The sequence below is a fragment of the Pseudorca crassidens genome, chromosome 9 (genome assembly GCF_039906515.1).
Source record: "Pseudorca crassidens isolate mPseCra1 chromosome 9, mPseCra1.hap1, whole genome shotgun sequence".
NCBI classification, from domain to species: Eukaryota; Metazoa; Chordata; class Mammalia; order Artiodactyla; family Delphinidae; genus Pseudorca; species Pseudorca crassidens.
The window spans coordinates 33262805-33280066 of record NC_090304.1 but is presented as its reverse complement, the minus strand read 5'-3'; positions in this window follow the sequence as shown (position 1 = coordinate 33280066).

Genomic DNA, 17262 nt, shown 5'->3' with positions numbered 1-17262 from the left:
AGGACCAAACAGCTACTTATTTTTGACTTCTTTGGCCATGACTTGTCTAATGTTTGGGTTTATGTAGGGGCACTAATTTATTCACCCTTGTATTTGTAGAAACTAAGCTTGACACCGTATTATCATATCTTTAGAAAGCACAGGAAGACTTCAAAGAGAGAGAAGAGATACTATTTTTATATTCTGTTATAAAAAGAAACCTAGATACACTGAAGTGCATCAGTTGGTGTCATAAATTCCTGTGTGTGTTCTTAGAGCTGTACCTGCTAGCACGGTGTGTTTGCATATTACTGTTTCTGAGAGTAAGTGCTGGCATATCATGGTCCATAGAGCTAAAAGTAGTATAAGCCTCCATTTTTCACCAAAGAAAATCTCTTCCACACCCCACCTCCACTTTTTTTAAAAGTCTTTGGAAAACCACAAGGAAACAACCAACAGTAATGTCCAGAATCTTCTAAAATCTAGAATTACGCAGCCCTTTTCCTTCTCCTATGTTTTTATTCTGTCTTCCTAACCCCTAAACCCAGATCTGCTTGCCATAGTGGCTATGAAACTATAAATTTTTATTTTTCCAAGATAAACTGTGAAACATACCACAGTTATGGAGACAGGAAGTCATGGACAACAGTTAAAAAGTTTTTAAAAAATTCCATATTGTTTGAGCCACATGTAAAGAATTTTTTGATGTTTTCTAGTCTTCAATGAGAATCTGAAAGTTCAGAAGACCACTGAATATATAAATGTATAATAAACAAATTCTAGTAAAATTATTGAATATAGTTTGATATCCTGGTTTTCTACTGTACTTTCCTCTATATACCTCAGTCAGATAGACCCTAATAAGTGTCTGCCTATCCACAGGTATACAAAATTACACTGACTGCAATGGAATATATATAATGGTACCACAATTCGAGCAATGAGAATTTAGCATCCTGTAGTTGTGAAGTAGCTTGGCTGAATTAACACTCACACAGATAAAACTTATGAAGTTTAGATAAAATGTTATTTTTTACAAACTAATGGAATGTAGATTTACCAAAAGTACTCAGAAACTAGAAGGAAATCAACTCTTAAAGATGGGAATGACACTGGGTGAGATTTGAATATTTCTGGTTTTTCATCTGAGGGTGATATTGAAAGCTTAATTTTTACTGGCTGGATATGTCAAAAGACAATTTTCTGGACTAGTATATCTGTAGAAAATCATAAAGTAGAGTCCTAGAAAGGAGGGAGTCTCAGGGAGTGTAAGCTTCAGAGTTTGTACGTAAACCTTTCCAAATGCTTCCCTAAACACTGACCTACATGTGCATGGAAGATACTCCAGAGCACTGGGCAAAGACAGCAGTTGGAAGCTGAGAGAAGTGAGCAAAGATTTCAGATGTTTCCTGGCATAAGTGAGAGAGGTGAGATGCTACTAAATAAAATAAATAAAATAAAATTTTTATAGAAATTTAACTTAATCTAGTCTGTACAATGTGTTAATCATAATCTATAAAAATATTTAATCACTATGTTTTATACCTGAAACTAATATAATATTGTAAACCAACTATACGTCAATAAAAAAATAAAAATAAATAAAATGACAATTTCTGGACATGTTTTATATTTTGTTGTTGAGATTCTTTGTTTTATTTTTCCAAAGAGTCTTGATGTTTTTGTTTTATCAGGTTACACTCAAACTGTTAACTCTATATTATCTGCACTGAATAACATTTCTAATCTGTTTATTTCTTTTGGTCTTAATTACAAGTTGCATTGAGACTGCCCGGTATATGCATGTTTCAGGAATCAGCCTGTCAATTATGTAGAGCTTATACATAGAACTAATGTTTATACACAGAATAATTGTGGTTGTCCTGAGCTCTCTTCTCTTGTTCTTCAGACCACAAAGGTGAGTTTTCCATCAGGAATATAGCTGCACTGCACTGCAAATGCAGTTGCCCTTCAAGCTAAAGCTAAAAAATTGAGGAATTTATGCAGTGCCAGTCCCTATTCCAAGTTTTGACTCACTGCCAAAATCTGACTGCTCTTGTTCATCCTCCAGAGACTCTGCATTTGCTCAGAGTTTATAGTTATTACTTTGGGGAGAGTCATGTGTTAGGAGCTGACTCCATGGCACTGGAAACAGAAACCCCATGTCCGTGTCTCCTGAGAACTAGAGGGGGCATTCTAACAAAAATTAGAAAGTTTCTTTTTTTTTTTTCTGAATTATTTGATTCTTATCCCTTTTTCTTAGCATTTAGAATTTTCTCTATTTTTTTATTCTTATATTTTAGTACAACGTGTGGATTTTTCTTTCTTTCTCCTCTTTGGCATTGTAGGCACTTTCAACCTTAGGCCTGTTACCTTTTAAGAAATCTGGGACATTAGTCTACATTATTTCTTCAGATATTTACCTCTCTTTTTAAATTTTCTTTTTTTCTGTGATTTCTATTATTTGGAGTTTAGCACGTCTGTTTCTATTCTTTTATACCTGTTGACTTTTATATTTTTCATTTTGTTTCCTTTTCTTCTTTTCTCAGCGATGTCTTTTTAAAATGTATCCTTGTTTTTTGTTTGTTTCCTTATCAATAATTATTTGCTTCCTTCTGGCTTTATGAAGATATAATTGACATACAGTACTGTACAAACTTAAGTTGTAGAGCATAATGACTTGACTTACATGCATCATGAAACGATTACCACCATACATTTAGTGAACATACATCATCTCACACACATACAAAATAAAAGAAAAAGAAAAAGAAATCTCCTCGTGATGAGAACTCCTAGGATTTACTCTCTTAACTTTCACACATAACATGTTGTACAATACCTGTCATGTTGTACATTGCATCTCTAGTACTTATTTATCTTATACCTAGAAGTTTATACCTTTTGACTACATTTTTGAATTCCCTCTCTCTCCACCTATTGCCTTTGGTAACCACAAATCTGATCTGTTTTTCTATGAGTTTGTTTGTTTGTTTTTGAAGTATAATTGATCTACAACACTATGTTAGTTCCTGTTACACAACACAATGATTCGATACTTCTATACATATCAAACTGATCCCCATGGTATGTGTAGTTACCATCTGTTATAATCCTTACAAAGATATTACATAGTTAGTGACTGTATTCCTCACCCTGTACATTTCACACCCGTGACTCCTTTATTCTGTAACTGGAAGTTCGTACCTCTTAATATCCCCCACCTATTTTGTTCTTATTTTTGTCTGTGTTCAGACATAATTACAGAGTGGTCTTGTTTTTTCTCCGTCTGTTACAGTCAGAGAATGGCTATGTCTTATGTTGAAGTTCTCTGACATTGTTTAGGTTTTGTATGGCACAGTCATTACAGCCAGATTATCGCCAAGCTGACAGGGATCAGGGCAACTTTTTTTCTTTTTCAGTAAGGTTATGACACATAAAAAGTGTCATAAAAATAGTGATATAGTTTTCTTTTTTAAACAAAAAGTTACTTGTGAAAGCATCTGTTGTAAATGGCAAACTTGTAGAGCAAAGAATATTTGGCGGGATTTTTTTTTCCATTTTCAACAAGTGGAGCAAAGCCCAGGCTTATAAGAACATTGTAACCCAAAGGGGAAAAGTGCTTCTGACATATGCTTCTTTACTGTGTCCCCTGTCAAAAAGGCCACTCTAAAGTTCAAATAGAGAACATGTCTTTCTTAATTTTCACAAAGACTCAGGCCGCATAAAGAATTTTTGTTACCTCTTAGCTCCGAGTAAGCAGGAATTAATCAGTCAGGAGCAGCAGAGGGGAACAGAGATTTTACTCTATTAGCAAGGCTTGAGTAATTCTTTTCTAGCTGGTAACTTCACACCCCGGTATGCAGTCAATGGTAATAGCTCTCCAGTCTTATTATATTAATTGTGCCTCTCTTCTTTTCTCTCTTTTCTATTAAAGTAAGGAATCAATTAAGTCTCTTCCAGAGGTCATTCAAAGTCAGCTCAGACAAAGAGACATCTGAGAAGGAAATATATTTTCTTCAAGACAAGGAGAAGAAGAAAGAATTTATCAATAGCACTTCTTCTATTCAATAAATATTGAGGGAAATTCTTCAGGAAGATGAAAATAAATCTACATGAAAGTAGGGAATTATAGGAAGAATAAACATTACTAGAAACAAAAACTATGTGAGGAAATATAAAGAATATTAAAAAGTAAAAGACTATTGGCTGTTTAAAGCACAAAAAAGGCACTTTATTACAGAATATCTACATATGTAGTATACATATAGAGAAAACAGATAGACAGATAGATACAGGTATATAGATATGTAAATTTAAAACTTCCACTCATCAAATGATACCAATAAGCAAATAAAAGTCACAACTGGAAGAAAATATTTTCAATACATATATGCAACAAAAGCCTTGTATCCTTCAAGTCTGAATATCTTGTACAGCAGAATAAGAAAAAGACAAACATCCCAATAAAATGATAAGCAAAAGACTTCAACTGGCATTTCACAAAACATATCCAAATGGCCGTGAAGCATATGAAAATGTGCTAAGCACCCCTAGTCATCAAGGAAATGCAAACTAAAATCACAAGTAACTACTATTACATATCTCCCAGAATGGTTAAACTTTAACATATAACAAATCCAAGTGATGATAAAGATATGGAGCAACTGGGACCTCTATACATTGCAGGTGGGAGTGCAATATGGTGCAAACGCTTGGGACTATTCTATGTTACTTCAAAAAAAAATTAAACTTACATGTATCTAGTAACCAAGTGATACTACTCTTAGGTAAACATTCGAAAGAAACAGTGCAAATGTCCACAAAAAGCTTATTATATTAATGTTTATGAGAACTTTTTCTTAAGTATCCCAGTGTGAAAACAACCCAAATGTCCATCTAGAAAGAAGTAGATAAACATGGGCATAGGCATATATAAGAACATTACACAGAAAAAAAAGAGACAGCCTGTTGCAAACCACGGATGAAGGGAATAATTGATAGTGCAGAAAAGTACGAAAATGGAAGGAAAGAAAATATCAAGAAGCTATGGTTCCCACACTTTGAGATGCTAACAAAGAATTTTAAAAGTGCCCGCTCTTCTAACAGCAGAATTGTTTTTCAAATATGTAGGCTGTTATGGTGTGTAACAAGAATGCACACCATATGTACACATATGAATTAGAATAAGTCTTCTTTCCTATCTTATATAATAGTTAATTTTTCAGTTAAAAAGAGAGCATTTCTTTAGTGGTTATAAAATACTTAATTATTTCAATTTGATCATCTAAATATTCATTAAGAACACTTTAATTCTATTTCTGATAAAGATATTAAAAGCTTTTCTGTATTATTTCTTAGAATTTATTATTATTATTTATTATCATTATTATTATTAGATCATTATGCCTTTAGTTCTTTGAAAGAAAAGAAATATGTATGATTTATGCAAAAATGTTTTAAACACCCACCAATTTTATCAGTAAATCGGTAAACATTATAAAACATAAAGATGGTGTTAGATGGTATATCATAAAATATAGAAAAAGACAATTTTTTAAAAGGCAGGAAACTTGTTTTGACCTAATTCTGTTCACAAATACTATTTCCTGAGATCTGCACTTTTTCCCCCTAAGCAAATTAGCAAAGTGGCAAATCTATCGAAACCTATGTCCCCAATAGAAAACCTTTATAGACTTCCAAAGCAAATGTGCTGTCATGTGTGGCCAAAGAGAGTATTTAAATATATCGAAGTGCACTTGATGCATTTCACTGGCTCGGATTATTTTTATGGCTTTGCTTGTTCTAAATGAAACATAATTTGTCTTAAAGTAAGATTCAGTTTTAACCTTTGACTTTCATTAAGAATAAATACTCGCTATGTTTTTTCATTCTTTATTCAAAGTGAAAAACTAAGTATTATCTTTCTGAAGCTTATTTTGTAACCATTTTCTAAGAGTATTTTTTCAGTAGGGTTAAAACCTGCTGGAATTCTATCTAGGCCAATAGTTCCAAAATGCTAATACTTTTGAAATTATCTGGATATACTTTAAAGCTCTGAATATTTGAGTATTGCATTCTCATAGAAACAGTAACCATCCTGTTTCAAAATTAAGTGAGCAAAATTTTGACCTTACAGTATGTTTTTATTAAACTTTTCATTAAAATTAGTTGTTCAATAGGAACAACTGATATTGAACTTGAGCAATTTATAAGCATTTGGTGGAAATAATTTGCACTAGTAAATAAACAGATTAATATAAGAGGTTAACTTATAATTTTAAGAGGTAAAATCAAGACCCTCATTTGAATATAAAATGATTTTAGTTAATTCATTAATAAATGAGAGACATTAAGATGTTCAGCAAGTCTGAAGTCCACCTAAAAACTTAGGCACATAGAGACAATTTAAAAAACAGGATAAGAATGCTGAGTTAGATACAAAAAAGTTTAACATCTAATAGCGTTATGAAATACAATCTCTGTGGTTATCTGTTCTAGTGGACAGAAATTATTTGTATCTCCAACAGACAAAAAGCAGCAAGTAAATCTCTGCCCCTACAGAGTTGTAAATTGCCAAGTTAACATAAAGTCAAACTGAGCACTGAGCTGAAAGAAAACATTTCGCCAGGACTACTTGGCACCATTCACCAACTGAACTTGTAGGAAGTACTATAAGGTTCCTCTAAATATGCAAATTTCATATCAATTTCCACTGAAAAACCTAATTATTAGCAGAAGGTTTTCTTACGGTACAAATAGATTCTTTCTTAATTAAAGTCACAATTTACTTACATAATTGCCTTATCAGAAAAAAAATACAAAATTTGGAAACAGGTAGATGATTACCCTGTGGCCATCGGACTTAGGGTGCTGAACTTCAGTGCTTTAAAGGGTTGGAAAAGTTAACTATTCGTTTATCCCAAACAAAATGTATAAGATGGTTTCTCAGCATTTCTTTCAAAGTCTTCTGGTTAATATTTCTAGCTTGACTAGCTAAGCTAGTTCTTAGGCCAACTGCCTACTCACTTAAGCATCATCTCAGAAAATGTGTAGACGACTGTCACTAGCAAAGGGAAGAAGGAATAAGTAAGCAGAGAAGTCTCAGATTACAGGGAGAAGAGTGAGGAGAATCCGAGTTTTAAAATTATGACTTAAGAAAGTTATTTGAACATAACTACTTTACCTGGATATTTCTGGAGGCAAATAAGCCTGAAGGGGAGATAGGGGTGGTAACTGGGGAGAGTATATAATCAAGGGTAGGGGTCTTAACAACTCCTGTCTATCAGGATTCCTTCATTGCTACCATGCAGTGACTACTGTATGTTCCCCACCCCCACCATCCATTTTATGTGGGAATTCTTTTTTTTTTTTTTTTTTTTTGCGGTACGCGGTCCTCTCACTGTTGTGGCCTCTCCCGTTGCGGAGCACAGGCTCCGGACGCACAGGCTCAGCGGCCATGGCTCACAGGCCCAGCAGCTCCACGGCATGTGGGATCCTCCCGGACCGGGGCACGAACCCGCGTCCCCTGCATCGGCAGGCAGACTCTCAACCTCTGCGCCACCAGGGAAGCCCCAGAGAAAATATTTTATGTTTAAATATTTCTTTTCTTACCATAAAATATGATTTTATTTCACATATCAATATTTAATTGATCTAATGAGAGCACCATATGGATATAGTCTACCATAGTGTACATAGTAGGCTCTCAAAAAAGGGCATTAATATTGGATTTAAAGAGTTCCTTCTCCACCATTTGTCAAAGATGAATTGCAAGAACATAGAGGGGAAAAGAATTTCTTATTCAACAAGCTGAAAGTGTGAAGAGGGAAGGAAAGGGTACTGAGACATTGCATTACTGGAGATAAGTGCTACAGGACAGAGAGAGTTCAGTGATACTAGCAGATCAGGGAGGCGGTGGAAAAACAGCCAGGACAGAGCCTGTATGTCCATTGTCTCCCAAGATAGGAAGGTTAAAAGTGCTGTCCTCTGAGTTCATGCTTTTTCCTTTGCAAAGACCTATGGTATTGCCCTCTGGAGAAATTGATTTATTCAGGAAACATTTAGTAAGTGACTCATAGAAGCCAGGTACTGGAAGCTTGTGACCTGAATCCGTCAGAAATAATCTCAGTATATTTGGGTCATTGAAAAATGGAGCTGGGAATAGTCATTAAGATACTGTAGCACACTAATTTCCAAATATGTGTCTTAACTTAGATTCTCCCCTTCCTCCAAGAAGACCCTGAGTGGAAGGAAATAGCTTATTTGGGATGCAAAGCAAACATCAGAAAAGAAGGGCAAGGAAGAATGTCAGCAAAAAGGGTACATTATGGTGCCAGATTCTAAGCTTTGCCCTTGGGGAAACTGGAAGCCAGTGTTATACCTCAGAGTGTGAGAAACCAGAGTACCTCAGCACATCAACTCCTGCAGAGGGATGCTGGAGTGTGGGTGGAGCTAATTTATCAGTATTTCTGGTTCCCTATGGGCATGCAAAACACTGGTGGGAGGGACAGAGAAAAATCCCTCAGGCAAAATGAAGCAAGTACTGACAGATTGAAGTTAGGCAGATTTGTACTAAAATAGTAAGAGGAAGGGGATCTGAGTGGATGACAGACTTTAAATACTTAGACATTACTTTGATAAAAGGTAGGTTAAGCAAACAAAGTAGGGTCTTTTTTTTTTTTTTTTTTTTACTCCAAGTCTTCTCAGGTCTGTTAGCATGTGAATGTAAATGTACACTGTAGCTTTAAGATAGGGGCATATTATCAGTGTTTCCCAAACTGTTTAACAAAGACTACTTTTATTTCCCAAATATCTTATAATATCAGAATTTCTTAGAAATACTTTAGGGCTTTAAGATGGAATCCAATTGCCTATATTTTACACCTGAGGAAAATGAGGTCTAGGTAAGTGGTAATATATTCATAAGGACAAAAAGTATGGAAATGTAGAAAAAGGAGGCGCTTATCTGCCAAGAGTTAAGGCAATGGTGTGATAGGGACTTGCTGTTAAACATATCATTATGGTTACTTTCCTCATTCAGATTCCAGCTATTCTCCACTTAGCCTTTAATACTGTCTTTATTTTCTGAGATCAAAACTTGCGCTAGCACAGCGACCTGTGCTAAAATATACATTTTATTATAACCTCATATAAATTATGATTATTTAATAAAATGTATATTAAGTATTAGATAATGTAATTGCATTTTAATATTAGTTCATATATTGGTATATTGATACCAATGCATTAGTATTATGCCATTGTTATAAGGAAAACTTCACCTCCCCTTAACAGAGAACTTCTAACTTCTATTTTCTATTTATTATTCCTCTGAGAAGATTAGGCATGCTGGGTTATTCTTTTTTAGGTGAGGAGGCTTAGACCCAGAAATGTTGCCAATTTCTAAAAGTGATAAAATAATTTATGTTCAGAACCAAGATTCAGGATCAAAAATCTTCTGAGCAGCTGAAGCCTGGTGCTTGTTCCACCAATTTCCGCCACTTCTCAAAGTTCTTGAGTTAATGTTCTAGAATATTTTAGTCAGCATTATAATGGCCTGATGTAGAGTCATTTTCTCTAAAACACTTTTCATAAACTGGTGGCTCTCAGGCATGCGTTTTACATGTCAACAGACTAAGTGGCCTCAATGCACAACTAGGCTTTAATTGGGCTCTAATGTAAACATATACATATATATCCATACAATGAAATTATTTCTCTGAGTTTGTTATTTGTATTTGTATTGACCCTACATTGTTTCTAGTCCTAAAGATCAGCAACCTCTAGAAAACTGGTGGATAAAGTCAAACAAATCTACTTGAGCGTGTACTAAGGCTCCTGAGAAGAAAATAATGCTGAGAACACCCAGTCCAGGAAAACTTTAAAGTAACAGCAAAGACCTCGTCTACCTGTCAGAGTGGACATCTAAAAATGTCACCTTCTTGTTTGAAGAAGCTCCTTGCACAGATCTCTATGGAATAATGTATGAGTTATTTGGTGGTAGAGAAATGCCTAGTTAAGGAGGAAAAGACAAAAATAGGCACTTCATTTAAAAGATTGCTAAACAAGTTGAGGTTCAAACAGCACCATTTAAGATTCATCAGAAACAGCAAAGGGGGAGAAAAGGGAAGTAAATGATCTGGACACTTCACACCCAGGCAGGTCTACTTATACACTGTTCTACTGTATGGAAACTGGAAAGAGACTGTGTAGCCAATAGTCACAGTCATCAAAATACAAATGTTGAATGAGGTCAGAAGTGAAATAAAAGTATGTTCATTAAAAGGAACCCATGCTTCTCCAGAAATACATGGGGTGACTATTTTGCTGGAAGCTGTAGTACTACATTATTAAATCAGTAAAGGACACCTAACACAGAAGTAATGATGACAGAAATAGAAGTAAAACAAGAATGCATATTTTATCACTGTTTATAGATGTCTATATGTTCATCTTTAATTTCAAATGATTTGAGTTACTTCAGGAAAACCAAGGAGATCCATATTGCTACTGTTGCCAAATCCTTGAGCCCAAAACATGTGTTTCTTTTTAAATTTTTATTTATTTTTTTATAGAGCAGGTTTGTATTAGTTATCCATTTTATACATATCACTGTATACATGTCAATCCCAATCGCCCAATTCATCCCACCCTCCCCACCCTCCTGCCGCTTTCCCCCGTTGGTGTCCATACATTTGTTCTCTACATCTGTGTCACTATTTCTGCCCTGCAAACCAGTTCATCTGTACAATCTTTCTAGGTTCCACTATATGCGTTAGTATACAATATTTGTTTTTCTCTTTCTGACTTACTTCACTCTGTATGACAGTCTCTAGGTCCATCCACGTCTCTACAAATGACCCAATTTCATTCCTTATTATGGCTGAGTAATATTCCATTGTATATATGTACCACATCTTCTTCATCCATTCGTCTGTCGATGGGCATTTAGGTTGCTTCCATGACCAGGCTATTGGAAATAGTGCTGCAATGAGCATTGTGCTACATGACTCTTTTTGAATAATGGTTTTCTCAAGGTATATGCCCTGTAGTGGGATTGCTGGGTCGTATAGTAGTTCTATTTTCAGTTTTTTTAAGGAAGCTCCATACTGTTCTCTATAGTGGCAGTATCAATTTACATTCCCACCAACAGTGCAACAGGGTTCCCTTTTCTCCACACCCTCTCCAGCATTTGTTGTTTGTAGATTTTTTTGATGATGCCCATTCTAACCAGTGTGAGGTGATACCTCATTGTAGTTTTGATTTGCATTTCTCTAATAATTAGTGATGTTGAGCAGCTTTTCATATGCTTCTTGGCTATCTGTACATCTTCTTTGGAGAAATGTCTATTTAGGTCTTCTGCCCATTTTTTGATAGGTTGTTTGTTTTTTTTTTTGTTTTCATTTCCACTACTCTAGGAGGTGGGTCAAAAAAGATCTTGCTGTGATTTATGTCCGTGTTCTTCCTATGATTTCCTCTAAGAGTTTTATACTGTCCAATCTTACATTTAGGTCTCTAATCCATTTTGAGTTTATTTTTGGGTATGGTGTTAGGGAGTGTTCTAATTTCATTCTTTTACATGTAGCTGTCCAGTGTTCCCAGCACCACTTATTGAAGAGACTGTCTTTTCTCCATTGTATATCCTTGTCTCCTTTGTCATAGATTAGTTGACCATAGGTGCATGGGTTTATCTCTGGGCTTTGTATCCTGTTCCACTGATCTATATTTCTGTTTTTGTGCCAGTACAATACTGTCTTGATTACTGTAACTTTGTAGTAAAGTGTGAAGTCAAGGAGTCTGACTCCTCCAGCTCCATTTTTCTCCCTCAGGATTGCCTTGGCAATTCGGGGTCTTTTGTGTCTCCATACAAATTTTAAGATTTTTTGTTCTGGCTCTGTAAAAAATGCCATTGGTAATTTGATAGGGATTGCATTGAATCTGTAGATTGCTTTGGGTAGTATAGTCACTTTCACCATATTGATTCTTCCAATCCAAGAATACGGTATATCTCTCCATATGTTTGTGTCATCTCTAATTTCTTTCATCAGTGTCTTATAGTTTTCTGCATAGAGGTCTTTTGTCTCCCTAGGTAGGTTTATTCCTAGGTATTTTATTCTTTTTGTTGCAGTGGTGAATGGGACTGTTTCCTTAATTTCTCTTTCTGAATTTTTGTTGTTAGTGTATAGGAATGCAAGAGATTTCTGTGCATTAATTTTGTATCCTGCTACTTTACCAAATTCATTGATTAGCTCTAGTAGTTTTCTGGTGGCATCTTTAGGATTCTCTATGTATAGTATCATGTCATCTGCAAACAGTGACAGTTTTACTTCTTCTTTTCTGATTTGGATTCCTTTTATTACTTTTTCTCCTCTGATTGCTGTGGCTAGGACTTCCAAAAGTATGTTGAATAATAGTGGTGAGAGTGGACATCCTTGTCTTTTTCCTGATCTTAGAGGAAACGCTTTCAGTTTTTCACCACTGAGAATGATGTTTGCTGTGGGTTTGTCACATATGGCTTTTAGTTTTTCTGAGAACTCTCCATGCTCTTTTCCAAAGTGGCTGCACCAGTTTACATTCCCACCAACAGTGTACGAGGGTTCCCATTTCTCCACATCGTCTCCAACATTTTGACTAGAAGAGATTAGAATGATGCCACTATAAGCCAAGAAATGCTAAGAATTGCCAGGAGCCCCTAGAAACAGGAAGAGAAAAGGGAGGATTCTGCCCGTATCTTTGAGAGGGAACATGGCTCTGCCAACACCTTGATTTTGGACTCTGGCCTCCAGAACTGTGAAAGAATAAGTCTCTATTGTTTTAATCCAAAAAAAACAAAATTAAAATGTAGTTTAAAAGCAATAACTTCTTAGTTTTTCATAGTTTTTTCCCTAACCCAGAAAACTGGTATTGTTTGTGATAAAGAAAAATTATCTAAAATTATCTACAATTCCTTCAAATTTACTGTTATGTTATTAAATTAAAATTAAATGTAGCACTAAAACAGTAGATTGTACAGTGATGCCATTTTTATAAAATTACTTCCATTAATTCATGTAATCTATCAAATGTATCTTTGCACATACAGGTTACAGTTATATGGAATAATGTTCTGATGTTTATCTAATGTTAATCATTAAAATATCTAGATTGCAATATAAAATAAAATAAAATAAAAGTAATGAACCACATATTCAACAACATGGATGAATTTAAAAATAATTATGCTGAGTGAAAGATACCAGTTAAAAAATACAACATACTCTGAGATTCCACTTATACAAGATTCTTGAAAGTGAAGCCTTTTCTGTAGTAAGAGATAGCAAATAGTTATTGCTTGAAGGTGAGGTAGAGGCAGGAGAGAGGTATTACAAAGGAACATGGGGAAATTTTTGAGGGTCACATGTACGTTCATAATCTCAACTGGGAATGTTTTCATGAATGTATACAAGTGGCAAATATATTTAATTGTATTTCTTAAATGTATGCAGTATACTGTATGTCCATTTTTTAAAAGGCATATGCAGAAGTTTTGCCCAGCTTTATTAAACTTATTGAGATACCTCCATACGTTAAAGTACCCAGCGTTAAATATGAATAAACTGTAAGCAATAGTATACATTTCATATCAAAAGCATTGTGCTGGGTAAAGAAGCTACATATGATACAATTTCATTAATAAGACATTTTGGAAAAGGCAGAAATGTTGGGAAATAAAACAGAGCAGTGATTTCTAGGGTGGAAGGAGAGGGAGTAGACTACAAAGAAGCATGAGGGAACTCTTGAGGTGATGGAAATAATTCTATATCTTCTCTGCAGTAGTGTTTATATGACCGTATACATTTGACAAAGTTCCTAGAAGAATGCTCCCAGAAAAGCTGAATTTTATCTGTGTAAATTATACCTCAATAAACCTGCCTTAATGACATGTTCTAAGTATGCATTAACAATTGCCTTTCTTATCCTTTCAACTGATGACATTCATATAACCAATAATCCTTCACTACGCTAAGTGCAAGCTGCATGGGATGCAGGTTTAGTGCATAAGAATTTTAAAGACACATTCATGCATTTTCTTCCGTCTTAATGCCAGCCTCTTACATAAAAACATTTTATCTTGATGCACTTGTCTCAGAGACTCGGGAGCACTGCTATATTTAAAATGATGTGTTATAACTTTTCCTAATATGCTTAATAACTAAAAGAAGACAAATGTAACCACATATGAAAGCTTTTCATCAAACTATATATATATATATGTATGTATATATATATTTGATTAAGCATACACATTCTCTAAAGAAGTGTTTGCCAACCATTTTAACCCCAAATTCTCAACTCAAGAAAATTTCCCTGAGCTGTGCATTTTGTAATTTATATTATGAGAACAATGGTACCTTTTTAAGTTTCTCAGATATAAAATGATATTCTTACAGCACATGTAATTTTTCAAATACATATATTCCTCTACCCTATCTTCTCCCAGAATTCCTGCCATCCCCTATCCTCTGTCCACTCCCTCTCCTCTTTAGGAGCCTCTGCTCTAACACCAGGAAACAACAACACTGTGCCCCAGTTGTCAGGACCAGGACTTAGTCTTCCCTCAAGTTGTGCCTCCACATCTGGTCCACCTTGTGATGAATCTTATGGAGATTTTGCTAATATAAATAAAGGACAGATTTTTATAATTTCATTCTGTCTCCTGACTGGCAGCCTTTGACAGTTATTTTAGTCATTAGAGGTTAAGTAGATAATAAAAATAAACCCCCCAACAAAGCTCACACATCAAACCCCACTCTCTACACAATTCTTTCTCAAAGGAAATTAGCAACAAGCCTGCTGAGGCCTGTTCATTCTAATCCTATCCTAGTGAACCTTGATACCATGTCATTTCAAGAAGCTGCATTAAGAAAAAAAAAAAAAAAAAAAGCAAAGGAAACTCCATTGCTTTGCTTGCCTTTGCAGAAAGTAGCTTTAACAGACCTTAATTTTGCAAGACCTGTCTTGTACAAATAAGTGTTAACAACTGAGGGAGACAGAATAATGGTCTCTCCAAAATGTCCAGGCCCACCAGAACCTGTGACTATGCAACTTACATGGAAAAATTGACTTTGTGTATGTGATTAGGTTTTTTAAAAATCTACTCCAAGCCAAATAGCTAACTGAGGATGATCGAGCATTTTAACTGTCTTCCTGCTACTAAATTAGTCTTTATTGTTTCAAACTAGCTATCTTGTTTCTTGAACATGCTAGGTATGTCCTCCACTTAGGGCTTGTATTAGTTATCTATTGCGGCATAACAGATTACCCAAAACTTAGTGACTTATAACAACAAATTTACAAAACCTCTCAGATTTTGTGGATCAGGAACTTGAGAGTGGCTTAGGTGGGTAGCTCTAGTGAGGGGTTCCTATCATCTTGCAGTCAATATGTTGGCCAGGGCTGCAGTCATCTGAAAGACTGACTGGACCTGGAAGATATACTTGAAGACGGCACACTCACATGGCTACAGGCAGGAGGCCTAAGTCTTCACCAGAGAGCCTTAGGGAGGTTTGATATGTCCTTAGCACATGGCAGCTGGCTTCAGTCAGAGTGATCCAAGAGAAGGAGACCAAGAATGAGCTTCAATGCTTTTTATGATCTAGTTTCAGATGTCACATACCATCACTTCTGTCTTACAAATTCATTAGAAGCAAATTACAAAGTCCAGTCCATGCTAAAGAGGAAGGAGATTTGAATATAATTTTTGAAGAAAGTATCAAAGAATTTGTGGACTTATTTAAATAATGATTTTGCTTTGACTTTCCCCACTGTTGAAATGCTCTCCTCTGACATCTGCTGGGCTAATTCTCTTAACTTTCAAGTCTGCACAAATCTACTTTGTCAATTAAACTTACCATGACTATTGCAGGCACCATTGGTACTCTGCCCAGATCTCCTCATATTCATTTTACTATTTCCGTATGCCCTTTCCCCAGCTTTCCTCCTGAAACCTGCATCTGGGACACTCTGGAGGATTGTCCCTATGTTACTGAAGCTGCTTAACCTTTTGCAGAGATCCAGAAGTTCCCGGGAGTTTATGTTCCACCTTATTTCCACCAGAGGTGGCCTTTAGCCAATGACTGTCTGATATGGAAGTATAATAGCACAGTCCTCTTTTCTCTTGCTAAGATAGAAACTGATACACACTTCAGAGCAACTCTACAGTATGAGGCTGAGGCCAATCATTTGCTTGAGACAGAACCTTTGTTTGTTTTCTTCCTCATTATTATCTTGCTTACCCCAATCTATTACCATTTTCTCTTGAAAACATTATTAATAAATTATTTGTACACTAGCCTGGACCTCTGGATCAGCTTCTTGAGAATCTGACTTAATAGATCTACCCAATTTAATCCTATAAAATGCCTACCACCTACACATACATCTCTGATATCCCTTATTTTTTTCTATTATTCCACAGTACTTACCTTCTAATGTACAACACAATTTACTTACTCATTTATTAATCACTGTATGTCTCCCACAACTAATAAGTAAGTTCAACTAAGCAGAATCATTATCTGATTTATTTTCTGTGAGTTTTGTTCTTTTCATTATTTTGAGAATGTTAGCAGTTTCCCTGTCAGGGTGATGCTTAGTGGCCAAGTAAAAATGAACATGTCAATTATCTTGGAAGTCTGCTGAGCCCAATCACAGTCTAAAGAGCAGCTGGTCCTAGATGATGCCTCAGCTTTGAAAATTTGTACAATTTTAAACAAATAGGGTCTTTGGGAGAAATTAATGTGGACAAGCATCAGCCCTAGGCAATCAATGGTGCAGAGTTAAAAACTGGTAGTCAAGTCTTTCCCAGCATCACACTGATGACTGAAGTTGTAAACTTATAGCCCCTGTTATTCTTCTTTGCAGAGTAGAATCTGATCATAAATAACAAGAGGTATTGACGGTTCTGTTACTACCTCCACCCTAAACATCCTACTTCAGAGTACAGAAATTCAGATCCAGGAGTTTGGAGCAGTGTGTGTGTGTGTGTGTGTGTGTGTGTGTGTGTGTGTGTGACTATGTAAGTGAATATAGTATACTTGCATTCCCTGTCAGAAATGTTCAGAAGTCTTCTCTTGTCATTTCCAAGTTTTGGGGTATTTATTTCTTACTTTTGACAGAGGATATCTAAATGACTGCTTCACCCACATGGCATTTACTAGACTATATCAGAGAACCAGCATGTAATGAAAATCTGTTTCACCCTGTTTTTTGTGGCCCTGGCTTATGAAATCTTTCTTATTT